Here is a 13139-nt window from a genome sequence, read left to right as displayed (position 1 = left end):
GAGACGTGTCTATTCATGTCTTTTGCCCACTTTTTAATGTTTTTTTTTCTTGTAAATGTACGTAAGTTCCTTGTAGATTTTGGATATTAGACCTTTGTTAGATGGATAGATTGAAAAAATTTTCTTCCATTTTGTAGGTTGTCTGTTCACTCTGATGACAGTTTCTTTTGTTGTGCAGAAGCTCTTTAATTATATCCCATTTGCCAATTTTTGACTTTGTTGCAATTGCTTTTGATGTTTTCATCGTGAAATCTTTGCTGTGCCTATGTCCTGAATGGTATTGCCTAGATTTTCTTCTAGAGTTGTTATAGTTGTGGGTTTTACACTTAAGTCTTTAATCCATTTTGAGTTAATTTTTGTATAATATGTAATAAAGGGGTTCAGTTTCAATTTTCTGCATTTGGGTAGCCAGTTTTCCCAGCACCATTTGTTAAATAGGAAATTCTTTCCCCATTGCTTGTTTTTGTCAGGTTTGTTAAAGATCAGATGGTTGCAGATGTGCAGTCTTATTTTTGAGATCTCTATTCTGTTCCATTGGTCTATGTGTCTGCTTTTGTACCAGTACCATGCTGTTTTGGTTACTGTAACCTTGTAGTATAGTTTGAAAGCCTCCAGCTTTGTTCTTTTTGCTTAGGATTGTCTTGGTTATATGGACTCTTTTTTGGTTATATATGAATTTAATTTTTTTCTAATTATGTGAAGCATGTCAATGGTAGTTTAATGGGAATAGCATTGAATCTACAAATTACTTTGGACAGTATAGTCATTTTCACAAATTGATTCTTCCTCTCCATAAGCATAGAATGTTTTTTCATTTGTTTGTGTCCTTGCTGATTTCCTTGAGCAATGGTTTGTAGTTCTCCTTGAAGAGGTCCTTTAATTCCTTTGTTTGCTGTATTCCTAGGTATTTTTTTCTCTTTGTAGCAATTATGAATGGGAATTCATTCATCATTTGGCTCTCTCTTTGTCTATTGTTGGTGTACAGGAATGCCTGTGATTTTTGCACACTGATTTTGTATCCTGAGACTGCTGAACTTGTTCTTCAGCTTAAGAAACTTTTGGGATGAGACTATAGGGTTTTCTAGATATAGGATAATGTTATCTGCAAAGAGAGACAGTTTGACTTCCTGTCTTCCTATTTGAATACGCTGTATGTCTCTCTCTTGCCTGATTGACCTAGCCAGGACTTCCAGTACTATGTTTAATAAGGATGGTGAGAGAGGGAATCCTTGTTTTGTGCCAGTTTTCAAGGGGATCACTTCCAGCTTTTGCCCATTCTGTATGATACTGACTGTGGCTTTGTCATAAATGGCTGTTATTACTTTGAGGTATGTTTCATCAATACTAGTTTATTGAGAGTTTCTAACATGGAGAGATGTTGAATTTTATCAAAGGCCATTTCTGCATCTATTGAGATAATCATGTGGGTTTTGTCTTTAGTTCTTTTTATGTGATGGATTATATTGATTCATTTGCATATGTTGAACTGGCCTTGCATCCTAGGGATGAAGCCGACTTGATCGTGGTGGATAAGCTTTTTGATGTGTTGTTGGATTTGATTTGCCAGTATTTTATTGAGGCTTTCATCATATCCCTTTGATTTCTTAAGATACAACTTAATTTTTAACTTGAACTCTCATTTTATAGGGAAGGCAGAGAAAATCTATCAATTTTTAGCCTACTCACCCTTTGGTGACTTTTCCATGAAGCAGGGCTAAGTTCCAGTATGAGAAAGATCTGTAAGTTGACAAGTGCATCTGACATAATTATGTTTTGATGGCAGTTATTACTGCTTTTTTATTGTTACTCCAGATCAGATGAAGGGGACGTAAGCTCCTGGTACAAAGAACAGAACGGTGATGATTTTGAGTTACTTCAGATGTAATCTTAGGATGTGCTGGAAGCAGCAGGAGAAAGAGGAGAACTCATAAACAACTCTGAATCATCTCATTGGCAGAGAGTGATAAAATGGTTAGTGGTAGAATAAGACCAAGACATACTGGTGGATTATGAGTTCTCTTTAGATGTGTTGATGTAAATAGTTTTTGAGAACCCCACTTAGAGAATACCTGTAACCTCCTGAAAATATAAATTGGGGATGCAAATGAGAAGTGTGGTTGAAGATGCAGATTTGATGGTCATCCTCCTATGCAACAGATGAAAACCTGGGAATGAATGGAATTACACAGCCAAGGAGGATACATGGTAAGACAAAGCAGCTGAGGAGAATTTTCAAGGGATACCAATTTTCAGGGGGATGCAGCAGAGGAGCCAAACATGGACAGCAAGAAACAACAGAAAGGCGAGGTCAGAGTAGCAAAAGCCCAGGAAATTGTAAAGGAGGAGGTATTCATATTATAAAATAGTACAGACCTAACTGAGACAAAGCATTAGATTTGGCAGCTATCAGTTCATTTGCTGACTTTTGAGAAGTCTGTTTCAGTAGGGAGAAGAAAGCCAAAATGCAGAGTAAATGACAGGTAAAGTGCAAGAAGCCAACAGAGGCCACTCTCTGGAGGAGTTTAGCAATAAAGAGGAGGAACAAGTCAGGGCAGCTGACTATAGAAAAGGTGTGGACAAAGAAAGGGTTGGTTTATCATTGTTTTGTTTCTTTTTTTAATGTGGAGGAGACTTGAGAATGACTTTAACCTGAGGAAGGATCAAAGAAAAATGAGGAAAAGGAAGATATGGAGGCCAAAAAAAAAAATCTTAAGGGATAACTGATGGAGCCTGGTCCCCGCAGAGGTAGAAGGGCTTAGATGAGAACTGGATCTAGTTAACCTTGGACAAGAGTTCTTGCAAATCCGTAGGGCAAGAAGAGAAGAAAACACATCTCTGTCCTAGAGGAAAAGACGAGAGCTTAGAATCTCTTTGTAGCCCCATGACACTTATTACACATTTAATAATTTTGCTCTCTATATCTGTGAAAAGAGTAAACAGTAAACTATGAATGATAATCATTGCTCTCAAAGTAAGTGACACCAAAATTTATATGCACCTTGCCTCAAAAAAGATGTTTCCCATAGTGTAGCAAGAAAGTGAGCCTAATGTTCATATTTCTACACAACATACCTTTGTGTCCCTCAAAAAATATATGGTGACTTTGTTTAATTTTGCTATTAAATATTTGAATGAGACCTGCCCAATACACCTAATTCAAATCAAAGAAATTTTGACAGGACTTTACCAAAGCCAAGCATGCCTGCTCAAAGAGAGCTCATGAAAATGGTCACGAAACAAGTAATCAACTACAAGTAAAGCTCTTCCATCTGTTCTACCTACCCCACCTCCATCGTGAAAGGCCTGGGTCTCTTCAGCCATCTGGAGAAAAAAGGAAGAAAAAGCTAAAAATAGTGGGCTGCAACCAAAGTGAAAATATCTAAATGTTGGTAAGAGTGTTTGAATAGGAAAGGGCATGTTCCTCTAGTGGTTTCCATCTAGGTCTCGTGGCCTGAAATGTCTGCCTAACTTCTGATTTAAAGAGAACAGAAAAGAGTACTAGCTCTTAGAAAGAATGTGCCTTCATTGGGGTGAGCACATAAAACAATGGAAAAAGTGACAAAAGGTGCTTTTGTCTTACCTTTTGCTTTCTCTTTTCATCATTAAATTGTGAACATAATGACTGCCTGCTTAATAAAGAAATTCAAGTTACAGACATGTATAGAGATCAACCACCTCCCACCCCTACTGCCGCTCTAGCACCTCTTCCCACATTTCAATGTGAGGAATTTATTGCTTTACCTTTCCAAATTTGTGTGTACATGTGTTTATAAAAATGGGATCTTACTATTCTCCAACTTGATTTTTTTTTAATTTTCACTATGGAAACCTTTCCATGTTTATTCACATGGATTCTTCCCTGTTCTTTTGACAGCTACAGAAAATTTCTCTTTTATTGCTCCATAATTTATTTAGTCATTCCCCTGTAAGAGGATCATTTAAACTATCTCAAGATATTTTTACCACAGAAAAAGCTGCTGTAAACATCTCTGTACATACATCTTTGTGGTCTTGTTGTTTATTAAATAAATTCTTAGAAGTGAAGGCAAATGGCTGGCTCAGAGGGTGTGTCCATTTTCAGTTTTGATGACAATTTCCAGTTTGTCCTCCAAAAAAGCATCATACTAGTTTATCCTCCTACCGACAGTTTTTAAGAGTGCCTTTTTCCTCATGCCTCAGACACTACTGAGGTTAATACTCTTTCAATATTTCCTTGCTTATAGATAAAGATACTTTCTTTGAGCAGAAGGTTAGGAATACTAAGGGAACTTCCCTTATAGAAAAGTAGCAGGGGAATCATATGTTGCGATTTAAGATGAGAGAGAGGAACGTGTGAGGACTAGGAAAGCTTTAGGAGACAGCTGCTTGGGTAGAGTGGAACAGTAGTTGATCCACAGTGTCCAAACATCTGAAAAGCCCAGAGAAAATTGGGGGAAAAAATGTCAAAAAGTTTTTATGAAGCCAATACAGTTAGTTATGTGACTTTTCTAGTTTGAGAACAAGAACAAAAAAAGAGAGAGAGAGACGGGGTCACCCAGGCTGGAGTGCAGTGGTGTGATCATGGCTTACTGCAACCTTCACCTCCTGGGCTCAAGCCATTCTCCTGCCTCAGCCTCCCAAAGTGTTCGTATTACAAGCGTGAGCCACCGCACCTGGCCAGGAAAAATTTAAGGTTGAAATGGATCAAGATGTTAAAATTGAGTCATCTGGTGAGAAATAGAAACTTCTCATGGTTAAATGATTGCATGAAGGCCCTGACTTGAGACCAAGAGAAATGAGTCAAAGAGAAGGACTGATGGGCCAGAAGAAAACAGAAGTTTGAAAGATCACTGCTAAATCACAATCAAGTGAGAGGCAAGGTTTAAGAGGAGTGTGAGAGTTAGAGCAATGGTCAGAGAGTTGGTGATGATTAGTGAGCAGTATTTCTGAGTTCAAAATTTCAGCAAGGCGTGGAATAGCTCCTGGCTATGATGGGGTGTGGGGAGCAGACAGGTCCTGAAGTGAAGTAGAGCTAAAGGTTTCTGAAGAACAGCAGGTAGAGCCATGACAAGGGAGTGCTATGTGGGTTATCCATCAGGGATGGCAAGACAGGGTGGAGCCATTCTGCAGGTCACCTGCAGAAATCCCAAGGCCTGAATGAGCATGCTTGAATAAGTGAATGATCTGGATGCCAGATGGTTGATGGAGAACAGGCAGCAGCAGAGCTGCTTCATCGAAGAAAGAAGAAAGAAACAAGAGCTTCATTGAAGGAAGACTAGTTTAGAGGTGCATCACTCAAGGGTCAGGAGGTGACTGTGAAGGACACACAGACTACCAGCCACCCATGGGTACAGCTATTGAGAGGGTGAGGGCGGAGAGAAGGAAGCTTCCTCTTTGGTGAGGAGTGTTCGAGGAAAAAGCTGATGCTCTCAGGACAGCAAGTAGTATGTTGTGAATCCCACAAGGCATTCACTGGAAGCTGGAAAGGAAAAGTGTTGGTTAGGATTTCTATCAGGCAATTTGGGAACACTGAAATGACTGAATGTGGGTCAAGGGGATTAGGAATCGGGCATCCAAAAATGGATAAAAGGAAAGAATGGTCCACGTGGAGCTTCCCAGTGAAAGTGTACTGCTGCCCACTCCACGGCTGTGCTGCTGGGAGGAGGTGTGAGCGTGAGATGATCGAGTCCATCCACTCTGCAGGGACTGGGGAGACTGTATCTGCCTGCTGGCCTCTGCACACTCATCCATATCCTTCAATCATCTAGCTACATGGCCTCGCAAAAGTTGCCTACACTCAGCCTCCATTCTCTCTCTTCAAAAATAAGAGTAATCATAGTATGCATCTCATGAGGCGGTTTGAGGATTAAACATAGCATGTTAGACATGAAGCATGTGTTACTGGAACACAGTAAATATGCAATCAATTAAACTACAATCACTCTCATTGTAGAAGGTTTTAAAATACATATCCATTTTGAAGGAGAAAGTTTTCACAATATTGTAAGTTCTAAGTGACAAATACAACGGGCACGTGGAAAAATCTTTCAGCACACAAATAGAACCTTCTTATGTGGATACAACAAAGATCCTAGTAAAAACAACCATCTCCATGTTTTGATGGTTTCTCTTATACAAAATCAAATATAGAAATTCATACATTAAATCTCTTAAAATGTAAAATGTTTCTGTATTATACATGCAGATATTTAAGTTCATATTGTCTTCTGGTTTATATTCACTCTCACTGTTTTGGAATAAAACCAAATTGTATCACATAAGAACAACTGGGAACTATTTATCTTCAATTCTGTACATGAAAAGTATCAGTTCTGTGTATGCTGGTTGTTCAAACTTATTCTCCACAGTCTTATTTGCAGATGATTCTTTTTTTTTTTTTGAGATGGAGTTTCGCTCTTGTTACCCAGGCTGGAGTGCAATGGTGCGATCTCGGCTCACCGCAACCTCTGCCTCCTGGGTTCAGGCAATTCTCCTGTCTCAGCCTCCTGAGTAGCTGCGATTACAGGCACATGCCACCATGCCCAGCTAATTTTTGTATTTTTAGTAGAGACGGGGTTTCACCATGTTGATCAGGATGGTCTCGATCTCTTGACCTCGTGATCCACCCGCCTCGGCCTCCCAAAGTGCTGGGATTACAGGTTTGAGCCACCACGCCTGGCCTGCAGATGATTTAATGAAGATACTCCATTTCTGTTACCCCTGTACTTAGGTAAGTTTTGCAGGCTGACCGGATGGAGGTCAGATGAATTCCCCCCATTCCTAGAAAGACATTCTCCAATTAGCTTAACACTAGTGTCTTAGATCGGTGTCTTGGCCTCAACGGTGGCAGTAGATCAGATATGTAACTTTTCTTTATATCACCCTGGGTTTTAGTGTGTTCAGTTTTTTTGTTTTTTTTCCCCGTCCACGTAGTTTGTTTTCTACTCATGACTGACTTACCAATATTTTTAGCAAAGTAGTGACATTTTGGCAACATTGACTTCTAAAAGTAGATGCTCACCTAACATTTAATCTCTTGGGGTTTGTAAGGAATCTACATGCTGGGCTGTTTCAGATACTGATGCCTGGGTTTGCTATGTTCCCTCTGTCCTTTCTACCTTGCTTTTCCCAGGCTAACATTTGCTAATCCCTGAAGAGTCAATTCAGGGATTTTCCTCAAAGCTTTCCCTGAAACCCTATATTGAGCAAAGTGTCCCTTACCTGGTTTCCTAAAAGGTGACCACATTATATGGACATGACATCATCTTCTAATGGGTCTGTCTGTCCTGCTGGATGGTTAGCATCCTTGAGAGCAGGAACCTTACTTCATCTTTGTTCTCCCAACAACCAATAGGCACTTTAGACACAGGACCTATGGCCTACAAAAATGTTTGAGATCTGAAATACACAGCTGACACCTGAACATCACGGGTTTGAACTGTGTAGGTCCACTCATACATGGATAATTTTCAATTAATATACTGGAAAATTTTTTGAAGATTTTTGACTATTTGAAAAAACTCACAGAAATATCAAAAAAATAGGAAAGAGGTATGTCATTAATGCATAAAATATATGCACAGACTAGTCTATTTTATAATTCACTACCATAAAAAATAAACAAATATATTATAAAAACATAAAATTTATCAAAACTTATGCACAGAAACACTTAAAGACCACATGGCGCCCTTCACAGCAGAGAGAAATGTAAATGAACATAAAGATACAGTATTAAATAACTGCATAAAATTAACTGTAGTTCACATTGTACTACTGTAATAATTTTGTAGCCACCTCTTGTTGCTATTGTGGTAAGCTCAAGTGTTCCAAGTAGCAGCTTAAAATATCTGTGAGGCTAATTATCTCCACCTGAGCAGTTCTTCTCACCAGTATATTATGTATCATAGTAAAAAGTGATCTCCAGCAATTCTTGCATATTTCGTGTGTAGTACAATACTGTAAATTTTAAATAACATCATGGGACCCATACAAAGCGTTACTAATGATGCTGGAAGTATTCCCAATAAGCATTACTTGATATGTTCCATAGATTTAGGTCTGCAGCTGCCTGTCAGCATAAGGAGCATGGTAAAGAAAAAAAAAAAAAAAGGCAGTTCACTTTAGATGAACTACCTTTTTATCAAGTATTAAAAATGCAGCTTTCATGTGGGCGTAGGATTGCTCTAAGAAAGGCATCTCTAATGTGGTTTGAGAAAGAATGAAGTCATTATATGAAAACTTAAAGAAAAAGGAAGATGAAGGAGCTAAAGCCAGAGAATTTAATGCCAGCAAAAGATGGGCTGATAATTTTAGAAAGAGGTTTGGCTTTAAAAATATCAAGATAATGAGAGAAGCAGCTTCTGCCAACTAAGTGAGTTTCAAAACACCACTAAGAAAACTACTGAGGAGAAAGGATGGCTGCCTAACAGGTTTTAATGCAGATGAAAATGCCCCATTCTGGGAAAAAAGATACCACAAAAGACATTTATTCATAAGAAAGAGAAATGAGCACCAAAGTATAATAGGAAAGGATTAGCCAACTCCACTGTTTTGTGCAAATGCAGTGGGGTTATAGTCAGGGCTGCTCTTGTCTAAAAGCTGCAGTCTCTGAGCCTCGAAGGAAAAAGGCGAACACCAGCTGCCAGTCTTTTGTTTGCACAAGCGGAAGATCTGGACAACAAGCACCCTTATTCTGAATTAGTTCCATCAGTGCTTTTGTCCATGAAGTCAGGAAGTACTTTGCTAGTAAGAGACTGACTTTTAAAGTTTTCTTTTTATATTGGACACTGCCCCTGGCTACCCAGAGCCCCATGAGTTCCATGTCAAAGGTGTTGAAGTGGTCTACTTGCCCCCAAACACAATGTCTCTAATTCAGCCTCTAGATTCGGGGCCATAAGTACCTTTAAGGCTCACTGTACATGGTTCTTTATGGAAAGATTCTTAATATTATGGAGGAGAACCCCAGTGGAGAGCACATCATGACATTCTGGAAAGATTACACACCACTGAAGATGCCATCATTGCTGCAGGCAAAGCCATGAAAGCCATCAAACCCAAAACAGTCAATTCCTGCTGAGAAAACTGTGTCTGGATGTTATGCATGAGCCAAAAAAGGAAATCATGAAAGATGATTGTAGATACGCAAAATAAGAACAGGGTGCAAAGGGTTTCAAGATTTGAATTCTCGAGAAAGACTGAAGAGCTAATAGACACCGCACTAGAGGAATTACCTGAACAAAACTTGATGGAGATAAGTGCTTCCGAACCAGTGCCAAAAGATGAGAAAGACGAGAAGTAGTGTCAGAAAACACATTGACATGAGACAATCTGGAAGAAGGGTTTCAATTATTCAAGACTGATTTTGACTTATTTTATGACATGGACTCTTCTATTATACAGGCACTGAAACAAGCAAATGGTGAAAGAAGGACTGGTACCACATAGAAACATTTTTAGATAAATGAAAAAGTGAGATGAAAATTACTATGTATTTCCATAAAGTCACACCGAGTGTGCCTTTCTCTCCTGAGTCCCCTTCCACCTCCTCCAAATCTTTCTCCTCTGCCACCCCTGAGACAGCAAGACCAATCTCTCCTCTTCCTCCTCCTCCTCAACCTACTCAAAATGAAGACTTTTATGATGATCCACTTCCACTTAATGAATAGTAAATATATATTCTCTTCCTTATGATTTTCTTATATTTTCTTTTCTCTAGCTTACTTTATAGAAAGAATATAGTATATAATACATATAATGTGTAATATATGCTCATGGTTTATGTTATTGGTAAGGTTTCCAGTCAACAGTAGGATATCAGTAGTTCAGTTTTGGGGGAGTCAAAAGTTATATGTGGAATTTTGTCTGTGCATGGGGTCAGCACCACTATCCCTTGTGTTGTTCAAGGATCAACTGTAAATGCTTGGCCTCAAAATATAAAAAGAAACCATAAAGTATAAATTAATAGTTGTTTTATGGGATATCTTCAAAATGCAGCATTAAGTCAACTAGAATTCAATCAGTAGTTACATAAAAACATAAGGGTTAAGTCATGAGAACTATAATAATTCATCCTCAAACACTCATAGAAGTTATATAAATCACCTCAAAGTTACAGAGCTGAATATGTCTGCTGCCTTATCATATGCTTTCCAAGAGAGGGCATGTCCAGGGCCAAAAGCAACCCACAAACACACTATCTGGAACTAAGTAATTGCCAACATCCACACATTCTTAGAGGGAGTTGTATTTTATGGTGAACCACTTCCTTGTTTGAGCTCTTTTAATGCATGTGATAGTGATTCCACTAATCTAATTTGTCAGCACTCTCCAATACTCTGCAGGTCACTAGGGTGTTTTGAAAGCAACTGAAAATAGCCTCTTGCCTACTGCAGACCTACTCAAATGCCATATCTCCTATAAAGAGCCTTTAATCTGGGCTCTTCTCTTCCATAGGGTCTTGGCTACCTTCTCATTAGCCAAGATGGGGCAAGATGGGGAAGTTGAAGGGAACCTGCATGGTAGAACTTCATAACTTCATAACTTCACAAATGTTCATTGAGATGTTCCTGTTTATCTCCACTTCAATTCTGCAAGCATAGCTCAGAGCTTATTATGGCCCAGCCATACTGTCATTATATCATAAATACTTCTTGCTTCAAGGAGCTTGTAATATAGTAGTGGGGAAGACAAACATTAAACTGGCTAAGAATGACATTTCCATTTGAGTTCACTTTGTTTTCCATGTATTATTTCTCTATCTCATTGAGAAAACTTCCAGTCATGAACAGCTTGCACTATGCTTTTCAGCTCTTCCAGTAGGACTACACAGCCCCAGCTTTGTCGGCAAAACTTCCTGAGCAAATTTAATTTTTTGTTTTCATTTTCTAAGATGAGATGCAATTGGTTAACACCTTTGTGTTGCCAGCAGTCCGGGGAAACATTTAATGAAGACCACAGATCTAGGAAGACCCATATTTCTGAATAAGACACTCTTAAAGGTGCTCCATCCTAGTACAGGCTGTCAGTATATCTCTTTTTGTAGTTTGCCACTTGTAATAATAATAAATCTAACTGTACATTTCTGTACATTTCTACTGCAGCACCTGATGAAATTCTGGTTCCCTGTTCAGGACAACTCTCAATTTCACAATCATCACACTCACCCACAACTTTTCCACACACCTGTTAAAACCTAGCCCAAATTCCACTGCCTTCTGGAAGACTTTTCTGAATCTCTCCTCTCTAGCCTCAACAGAAGTGAACTATCTCACACCCTCTCTGAACTGCCCCACTACTTACTGTCTGCTTTGAAATTACTCTGCAAGCTTTTGTTTTCCCTTGACTTGATTATAAGGCCATTTTTGAAAGACATCAACCCACCTTGTTCATTGTTCCCTTCCCCATTGTGTCTTGTGAGCAGCCAGCTTCCCATGAACAGCTGCTGAATACAGACTGAGCTTGTGGGTTTAACTCAAATGTATATGCATAAGGGAGTATGGAAAGAGGATTTGGTGCATATCATCACTTTACAATAAATTTTTTCTTCTACTCTACAAGAAGGCATTCCCTACAACCAATTCTTAACATTTTTTGAGGTAGGCTTCAGGTTTTGGTGATTTTGGTGTTTGTTCCCTTTGGGGTGTTGTTAATGCAATAAAATTTATCAGTGAAACCAATCTCTAATTTGGGCTAAGTAATTGCCAACATCCACACATTCTTAGAGGGAGTTGTATTTTATGGTGAACCACTTCCTTGTTTGAGCTCTTTTAATGCATGTGATAGTGATTCCACTAATCTAATTTGTCAGCACTCTCCAATACTCTGCAGGTCACTAGGGTGTTTTGAAAGCAACTGAAAATAGCCTCTTGCCTACTGCAGACCTACTCAAATGCCATATCTCCTATAAAGAGCCTTTAATCTGGGCTCTTCTCTTCCATAGGGTCTTGGCTACCTTCTCAGTAGCCAAGATGGGGCAAGATGGGGAAGTTGAAGGGAACCTGCATGGTAGAACTTCATGCAAGAAGCCATGCTGCAAAGATCTTGCCTTCTTAAAAATAATCTCCTATCATGATTTCCCCTATCTTCCGCCTACTTCCAGTGCAGATTTCTCAAACTTTTCTCTTTCCCATATAACCTTCAAGATTTTTACATTTTCTGGGTATCACTTATATATGTGTGTGTGTGCGTGTGTGTGTGTATATATATATATTACTTAATCATTTTCTTCATTTCCTCTTTCTACTTAAGTAAAACTTCACCTTAGTCCCCCTACATCCCCCAAAATTTCTAGTTTGGGGGCAGCTGGGGCTTTCTGAGTCCCTCTACTTCTTCCCTCAGATTTCCCCCTCAGATAATTTCCTCAGACTTGCTATCATGGCTACAGAACCTTGCACACAACAGCGGTTCTGTAAATAGTGGCAGGAGCTTCCCATTTCTCCTTTGCCAAGTCTAGGTTGCAAACACTCAGAAATTGGTGGTCTTAGTATTATGACTGGTAACTTATAAAGTCATAAGAGTCTCATTTCATAATAATATAAAAAGAATTTATCTTCATTTTTATTTAGGTTGAACTCTGCTAAAAGGTACAAAATGGACTTGTGTGCCTCACTCCAAATTTACACACACACACACATACATTTTTAAAAACTGTCATAGCAATAAAAAAAAATAAAAACACAGAGCCTAAGAAGATCACGAGTAAAGTAGGGTGGAGCTGTTCTTCCTCATGGCTCGAATTGTTTGCTTTGGTGACCAACCCGCACTAGTAAACAACTTGAAGTACAAGTTCAGCCTTTTCATGAGCCAAACTCATCACTTTAAGACCAAAATTACATGTTCACATTTTTTGACAATATTTAGACAGCTTATGTAACAACATTCAACTCTGCTGGGTAGATTGGCTACTGGTGATAACCTCCTTGGTATGGAAGATTTTAGATTAAAGTAGTATTTTCAATTACAGTAACTAGCTGATGGAGTTTTGCAGAACAACTTAAAAAATCCCCAAGCCACAAATGTAATATTTGCATTATACACCCACTCCTTTGGTTCCCCTGAATTAATAACACTTTGCAGCACAGGAGTTGACCTGTGAGAAGATAAACGAGCTTTTCAGCAATGCGAACCAATGAACAACTTTGTATACTGACCAGTGAACT

Source organism: Callithrix jacchus, chromosome 15 (genome assembly GCF_049354715.1).
Source record: "Callithrix jacchus isolate 240 chromosome 15, calJac240_pri, whole genome shotgun sequence".
NCBI lineage: Eukaryota > Metazoa > Chordata > Mammalia > Primates > Cebidae > Callithrix > Callithrix jacchus.
The sequence above is the reverse complement of the archived record's forward strand: the minus strand, read 5'-3'. Positions refer to the sequence as shown.